This window comes from Cetorhinus maximus, chromosome 4 (assembly GCF_964194155.1).
Source record: "Cetorhinus maximus chromosome 4, sCetMax3.hap1.1, whole genome shotgun sequence".
Taxonomy (NCBI): Eukaryota; Metazoa; Chordata; class Chondrichthyes; order Lamniformes; family Cetorhinidae; genus Cetorhinus; species Cetorhinus maximus.
In genome coordinates, this window is record NC_135882.1 from 20,111,431 (window position 1) to 20,120,325 (window position 8,895).

The window sequence follows — 8,895 nt, forward strand, 5'->3', positions numbered from 1 at the left end:
CCATTTTGTTGAGGTATCTCCCTTCTTCTTAAATGATCCATATGCTTATGGGTGATCCAGCCCTCCACTTCCACGTGGTACAACAATGGTCCGGTCACAGAGCTTACTTTACCAGGTAACCACTTCAGTCCTCCACTGAAATTCCATATATGTTGCTTTTCCAACAGTAAATTGTCGCTCTCAACTTTTCAAATCATGAATTGCTTTTTGGTCCCTTTGACTTTTCTCCACCTTCCCCTCCAAATTAGGAAGTATCATGCTTAGTCCTGTTCGAAGACGGGGCCTCATCAGTAATTCCACATCCTTTCTCTATGCGTCTTCTTCTTTCTACCACAGAGTTTAGTCTCGGCCTTCTTTCTGACTTCACTGTCGGCCAGACTTCTCTCAGCTGAAGTCTCAATTTGTCTTAGTTCAGTAGTTGAGCTACCCATAATTTCATCATCTGTTCGCATCTTGGAAAGTTCTACAACTGTTCCTTTCAAAGCTTCTAGCTTCATTCAGCTGACTCTTCAGCTTTTCTGTCTCCTTCTTGTATCTGTTGGCTTCCTCCTGGAACCTTGAACATTGCTGCATCTTCTCTGCCAACTGGTTCTTCAGTTTCTTCAGAGAGATGTTAAATTCTTCCTGTTTCTCTTCGAGGGATCCTTGTAGAGTGTGAAGGTCCTTCAACAGGTTTTCCTTTTCTTTGTGAATCTCACTCGCTTCATCTTGAACTCTGTCATTCAGCAGGGTCTCCTTGAGTTTCTTCTGCTGTTCTTCCATGTCGTTGTTTAAGGCAGTCTTCATTTCTTCAGGTTGCTGAATGCTTACACATTCCTTTTTCATCGTGTCGCAGTCCTTGGACTCTCCAGCCTCTTTCTGAAGTACCTTACCTTGTTCTTTTTTCAACTCAGGAACTCTTCAGCTTCCTTTTGAAATCTCACTGGCCAATTAAGGTTAATTTCCTTCAACCAATTTCCACCTAGAAGGCTTGGTCCTCTGTCTTCTAATACCATGATGGGTAGCTGTGCCGATTGGCGTCTATTATGAACAGTTACTCGGGTGACACCTTTTACTCTGGATTTCTTCGTTTGTGTACATTTTTAACTTTGCAGATGTTTGTTCCAAATTTAATTGTTGATCACCTTTATTTAAATATCTGAAAGTGTGTTCTCCTATTACAGTGGTAGAAGCACCCGTGTCTACTTCCATTTTTAATGGTTTACTATACACTTGTAATGTGACAATAATTGGCTCTGTCTTCCCAGCTTTCATATTGAATAATGAATAAATGTTGGTTGTTTCTGGCTTTTCTACACTATATACTTCATTGGACTTTGATTGTTGCCTGGAAGCTTGTTTAAATCTCGCTTTGCAATGTTTCAATATGTGTCCACTTCTGTGGCAAAAATAACACTCCACCTTTTTAAATTGCCAATCGTTAGGAGTATAATTGTTTCCATGTTGATAAAAATTAGTTTTCCATTTTGCTGCTAAGCTGTTTCCTGTAAATTTTTGGTTAGCAGGGGTTGTTTCCCGCTTCTCAGCGGAGTCCCGGCTTTTTCGTGCCACTTTTGGCTGATTGTTCCCGCCCAACTAGGAAAACAGCGCCATTTTGCGCCCCTTGGATCACTTGTGAACCGCTTACAGCGCTTTCCATTGCAAGCGCTATTTCTAACGCTTTCTAAAAATCAAGATTCACTTCAGCCAGCAATCTTCACTGAATAGCATTCTCCTGCACGCCACATACCAAATGATCCCTGAGCATGTCATTCAGGGTTTCACTGAAATCACAATATTCCATTAGTTGTTTTAATTTCGCCACATAGGTAGCAATGGTCTCTCCTGGGGCTCTATTCCATGAATTGAACCTGAACCTCTGCAATGCGACTAAGGGCTTAGGTTGAAAATATCCCTTAACGAGGTCTACTAATTCACCGAGGGCTGTCAAGCTTTGAATTAAACTGTAGGTCTTGCTTCCACAAATACTCAGGAGAATCACTCTTTTCTTTTCCTCCCTTATGATTTCATTGGCTTGAAAGTAGAGCGCAAGACATTTTATATATTGAGACCAATCATCTGTGGCTGGTTCAAAGGGATTGATTCTGCATCTCAGATGAGTATATCTTCCTTTCTTTTTATTGAACTTAGATACTCACAATAGCTGAGTGAGGGACAGTACCAGACCTGATTTATCCTCATTGCCAGTTTGTTATAGAGTTGATCTTCCAAGCAACTTTTCCTGGTGGACACATTGAACTTTATTTACAACTTCATGTGTGCATCAAACTCTGTAACTAAATAACTCCCTCCTAGAGGTTTCCTGCGCTGCTAACCCATTGGTTTACACAGACCATGTGATCTTACTACACAGGATTATTCTTAAAACTACAGTCTTACGTTTATCAGAGCTATAATTACAACACAGTCGGCAGAGTTTTGAATGGTCTTATGTTTACAGTGCCTTTAGCAGCTTAAAGAGAAGAAGACCAGTTTAATGGCATGTGAGAAGAGCACAAAGCTTTCTCTCTGCCCCAAACTGCCAAATTTATTGGCAATTAAGGGCCTCAATCTGCTTTCATTTCCATAAACTCCGGGCAATGGTAGGTGGGCCGGAATGCAAAGGCCATTTTTGGAAGTGTTTCTTTGAAAAGACAGGAAGGGAGGGAACAATAACTGGGGGAGGGGGTTGCCCCGTGTGCATTGGGGCCACCTTCCCAAGAAGTCACCCCTACTTTGTTTCTCATCATCTGCCCTCCAAAACCCCACCCCCTTCCCTCTCCCTAGGCCCTGTGATGCACCCCTGCCCTAAAACCCCAGGGTGTACCTCTCTCTGCAGGCCATCGCTTTTCTTTCTGTGCCTCCTTGTGAGCCAGGGCTGCTAAAGCTGCCAGAGAATCAAATTAGTTGACAGCTCTCGACGGTGGGACTTCCTGTCCACTGAGGGGTAGCAGTCCAACCCTGAGCTTGCTTATCCTGCCCCTAATGTGTTATCACTATGATGCAGGCTTTTTAAAAGTCAGTCTGTTCGGGATTGACTTTCCACAAACCCCCCCACCTCCTGTAAAATACAGCCCATGGAGTTCAAAGTACCCAACTGAGGAACTGGTTTATTCTGGTTTGACTGTATATACATAGATATACAAATGGCCACAAGAGGGTTCTATTACACTCCTCCCTACTTAATGAAAAAGTTACACAAAAGTTCAACTTCCATACAACCCAGATGCATTTCTTGTTTCTCATTTATTTACAAATCCAACTTAACCACTGATTTCCTATTCCTAAGAGGATATCTCCTTTTTGACCCAAACATCCAGAACTTGGAAAAGGACCTTGACCCATTTTGGCCTGAGTCCAAGGAAAGGTTTTCTCCAACAAAAACTGATTTTGATCTTGACCTTTAATTGAATTTTCCACTTCATCAGCCATGTCTGTCTGACTCTGACTCAGATCTGAACTGGTTTCAGGTGCAACATATGTTGGAGTAACTACTGGTACTTTACTCATATCCCAACTATCCAATTCATCAAACATTGATTCTTCCCGACTCTCTTCTTCTTCATGAACCTCTGAAGATAAAACCTGATCTATGGGCAGAATCTTCCAGTCAGCCTGTGGGGGCAGGCCTGACACGCCGATGCATAAATTGAGGCGCAATGATGTCAGGCGTGCGTCCTGATGTCATTGCACGCCATTGCGAAATTTCTTTCAGTGGGCACATGCCGGAGTTGGCTGCACGCCCGCCAAAATGTTAAGGGCCTATTAAGGCCATTGAGAAATTAATTAAAGTCCTAAAGAACGCTGCCCGTCCAGCCTCAATGTTAGCGGGCAGGCGAAAAGCCCAAGCGGCCTTCACGTTTTTCAGGAAACCTCATCCACGGGCGAGATGAGTTTTCCTGAAGCTTTTATAAAATAAATTAATAAATTTTCCTACCTTTACAAACATGTCCCAACTCATATGACACAGTCACATGAGGGAATATGTTTGAATAAATTTGTACACCAATTTTTAAATTATTTTCATCTCCATTCGATCTCCCTGAGGCAGCTCGGTGCCTCAGGGAGATTTGCTGTGCTCGGCTGCACTTTAAATATGTCACCTGACATGATGAAGTGGCGAGGTGATGGCCTGGTGGGTGAATGAGAGCCCGCCCACCATGGAAATGGCGTGTTTCCCGGGAATACACGATTAACGCGGCAGGTTTGGGACGATATGCCGTGAGAAGCCGCCATTGCGGCTGGCGAGTAACACGTCATTTTACTGCCCATTACCGCACTTCGTGCAAATCTGGGATGATTCTGCCCTTTGTCAGCTCATCGCTATGTGTTGATCATGAAGATCTCATAGCAATTGTGGTCTGTACCTTTCAGGAATTACTCTGGCTCCCCACATAACACAACCTTTATCAACGGACAACTCACTCTTCTGCATTAAACTGACTTGATTTCTAAATCCAGTATCTGTGTGGGCCGCCCATTTGCAGTATAGTTGTATTGCCAATACAAGGTCCCTACGAGTTGTTCCACCAATGTCATCTGCTGTGACTGGCAACTCAGCTATGTGTGAAAAGAAAAACACATCTTCCCTGTTGGGCTCTTCCTCTGATTGGGGACGGTAATCTAGACATCATATCAGCATTATAATGATCTTCCGATAGTCTGTACTTAATCTTATACTGATAAGCAGACAAAATCAAAGCCCATCTCTGCATTTGGGCTGCAGCTAACGTGCGTATTGAAAACTTTGGATTCAAAAAAACCATCAGTGACTTATGATCAGTTTCAGTTGTGAAACTACGACTGCAAGTATTTATGAAATCTTCTTACTCCAAAAATCAAAGACAATGCTTCTTGCTCTATCTGAGCATGATTCCACTCACTGGCACTGAGGGTGTGTGAGGTAAATGCAATCAGTCTCTCCGCACCATCATCCCACTTCAGACATCACAGCACCTACTCTGTGAAGAAACGTATCACATGCTCGTTTAATCTTTTAGGACACATCGTAATATACAAGCATTGTACAATTTTCTAATTGACTTTTACACAACTTGAATACTTTGCCACATTCCTTTGTTTAATTCCATGGAACACCTTTCCTCAAGAGTTCATTTAATGGATGCAATAAGGTTGCCAAACTTAGTATGCATTAATCGTAATAAAGATCTGAGCTGAGGGATATTCTGAGGGGGTGGCGCATTTCTTATTGCTTGAACCTTACTCTTGATAGGATGTAATTCATTTTTGTCTACCCTTTTACCCGAATGCTCGACAGAGTTGAAATATTCCACCTTTGCTTGAACTCCATGCTTTTCCAAATGTTGGAGCACCTTTTCCAGCCTGTCATCATGGCCAGGATTTACCGGTCGGCGAGTGTAAAGTGACGCAGGATGACGTCGGGCGAAACTCCTGACATCACCCAGCTTCATTTCAATTTTCAGGTCGGCGGGGACTCAGCCAAATCAGCTGTGCGCCCGCCAACCTGTCAAAAGCCTATTGAGGCCATTAATAAAACAATTTAGATAATAGACAGGGCTGCCCGTCCAACATTAAGGTTGGCGGACAGGCCGGGAGCCCTGGCGGGCTTCAGAGAAAGCATGAAACTTCATCCACGGGCGGGATGAGGTTTCATGTAGGTTTTTAAAAATTTGATAAAAGTTTAACTAAAAGTGATGGACATGTCCCAACTCATGTGACAGTGTCACATGAGGGGACATGTCAGGGAAGTTTTATTTTTCTGTATTTAGCATTTTTAAATGTGGAGCCAATCTCCCTGAGGGTCCACTTAGCCTCAGGAAAATGTGTGCACTCTCCTGCGCGTATGCGCGAAAGAGCGCACTCTCGACTCAGGGATTCCCCCCTGCTCGCACAGGGAGCGCATAGCGTTTCCTGCCGGACGTCACGCTGGGTGGGCCTTAATTGACCCGCCCACATAAAATCACGGCGTACCCCCAATCGGGGTTGCCGATCGGAGACGACGCGCCTCCACGCGCCCGCTCCTGAACTTTCCCCACAAAAAATTGATTCATCACTCCTGGGAAAATTCCTGGAGCTGAAGAAACACCAAATAGCTGCGTATGAAGCTGAAATAGACCCTTGTGTGTTTTAATAGTCAAATATGACTTAGATTCATCCTCCAACTCAAGCTGCAGATAGGCATTTGTCAGGTCTAACTTTGAAAAAATCTGGCCTCCTGACAACATTGTGAACAGATCCTCCATGTTTGGCAAAGTATCAGGTGGATTATGTTCCAGTACCTGACTTATGCAGCGTATTCTAGAACCAAGCCACTCGCTACATAAAAAAATTTCCTCTCATGTTGCCTTTTGTTCTTTTTCTAATCACCTTAAGTCTGTATCCCCTGAGTTCTTGACTCTTTCACCAGAAGGAACAGTTCCTCTCTAACTACTCTGTCTGGGCCCCTCATGATTTTGAACACCTCCATCAAATCTCCTCTCACCCTACTCTGCTTTAAGGAGAACAACTCCAGCTTCTCCAATCTATCTATGTAACTGAAATCCCTCACCTGGAACCATTCTAAAAAATCTTTTCTACATCTTCCCTAATGCCTTCACATTCTTCCTAAAGCGGAATGCTCTGAATTGAACACGATACTCCAGTTGAGGCTGAACCAGTGTTTAATAAAGGTTCATCATAAGTTCTCTGTTTTGTACCCTATGAGCTGAATTTTCCCCCCATTGGGGGGGAAGTTGGAGGGCGGGCGCGTGCGGGCGCGCTTCCAATCAGTGCCCCTGCTTGGAGGCGTGCCGCCATTTTACATGGGCAGGCCAATTAAGGCCCGCCCAGCATGACTTTTAGCTATGAGGAGAGGTTGGAGAAACTCGGATTGTTCTCACTAGAGCGACGGAGATTGAGGGGCGACTTGATAGAAGTTTACAAAATTATGAGTGGCATGGACAGAGTAGATAGTCAGAAGCTTTTTCCCAGGGTGGAAGAGTCAATTACTAGGGGACATAGATTTAAGGTGAGAGGAGAAAACTATAGAGGAGATGTGCGGGGCAAGATTTTTACGCAGAGGGTAGTGAGTGTCTGGAATTCGCTGCCAGTGGAGGTGGTGGAAGCAGGTACGATAGTGGTGTTTAAGAGGCAGCTTGACAAATACATGAATAGGATGGGAATAGAGGGATACGGACCCCGGAAGTGCAAAATGTTTTACTTAACGGGCAATATGATCGGCGCAGGCTTGGAGGGCCGAAGGGCCTGTTCCTGTGCTGTACTTTTCTTTGTTCTTTGTTTTTATTCTTTGACTTTTGCACAGAAGCGCTATGTGCTCCTCGTGTTGGGGGGGGATCCCAAAATCGAGAGTGCGCTTTTTCACGCATGTTTTCACAACGTCACATGAGTTGGGACATGTCCATAATTTTTACAAAAACTTTATTAATTTTTTTTAAAACCGACATGAAACCTCATCCTGCCCGTGGATGAAGTTTCATGTTTTTTCTAGTTCCCGCCGGAGCTCCTGGCCTCAATTGGTCATTGACAGGTTGGTGGACGTGCAGCTGATTTTGCTGCGCTCCCGCCTTCCTGAAAATTTAAATGGGACGCAGTGACGTCGGGAGTTCCGCCCCGATATCACCGCGCATCATTTTACGTGTCAGCACGCGGGCCCCGCCCCCCTGCTTGCTGACGCGTAAAATCCTGCCCTATGTTTGTACTTATAAAGCCCAGTATCCCATATGCCTTGTTAACCACTTTCTCAGCCTGCCCTGCCATCCTCAATGATTTGTGCACATATACCCCAGGTCTCTCTATTCCTACACCCCTTTAAATTTGTACCCTTGATTCTCTATTCCCCTCACTTTCTTCCTACCAAAATGTATTACTGCACAATTCTCTGCATTAAATTTTATCCGTGCGTTCCATTTACCTGTCTGTGTTCTATAGATGTCTATCATTATTCTTCTCGCTGTTCACGAGACTTCCAAGTTCTGTGTCATCTGAAAATTTTGAAATTATGCCCCATGCAGCCAAGTCTAGGTCATTAATATATAATCACAAGAAGAAGTGAGATTAGTACTGTCAAGCACCACTGAATACCTTCTTCCAGTCCAAAAACACAACCATTGCCCACCACTCTGTTCCCCGTCGCTCAGTCAATTTCATATCCATGTTGGCACTGCCGACTTTATTCCATGGGCTTCAACTTGGCTGACAAGAATATTATGCGGCACTTTGGAAATCCATATACACCACATCAATGTGGCAATGCAAAGGGTGTGCTCAGTGGAGCGGGAGTGACCACCTAGTCAGTGCCAATGGGGTGTGGAAACAACATATCCCTGTCGGAGGTAGTGCTGCATCTTGGTGAGAGGTGCCCATCTATCTTTGTTAGCCCCCACAAGGTCCCTTCAGAGTGGTCAGATAGAGATTGCATTCGTGTGCCCCCATCATGGACGGCTGGGCCCCCACCAGCTTAGGCATTGTACTTGCCTCCAACGGGAAACTTCCTTCTTGTGACTGCAGGAGAAGACAGCACACAACAACAGAGGGGGGAGCGGGACTGGAACTCCACACCTTTACCCCTTTGCAGGAGGCCTTGGAGTTGGCAGGGCACCAGAGTGGCTGTGTGATTGCTGGTGGTGAGACAGAGTGCCAATCCAACAGGATGAGGGAACGAGCAGAGGTGAACAAGGGTGCATCTGGCAAACACACAAAGGATAGTGCCCATGTGACCACTGCTGGATACATGGGACTAGATTTTACACTGAGGGTGGGTTTCCCCACACCACAGCATAAAGTTCAGGGGCAAGTCTGCCTCCGCTTGGCTGGATCACTCCACTTGGATTTTTCAGGCAATGGCCCTTTAATCAGTAATGAGGTGGGACTTCAAACCGTCTCCAGAAGGAAGTCCCGTCTCATCGAGCTGTTCACAATTGGAGGGTCGGCAGCTCT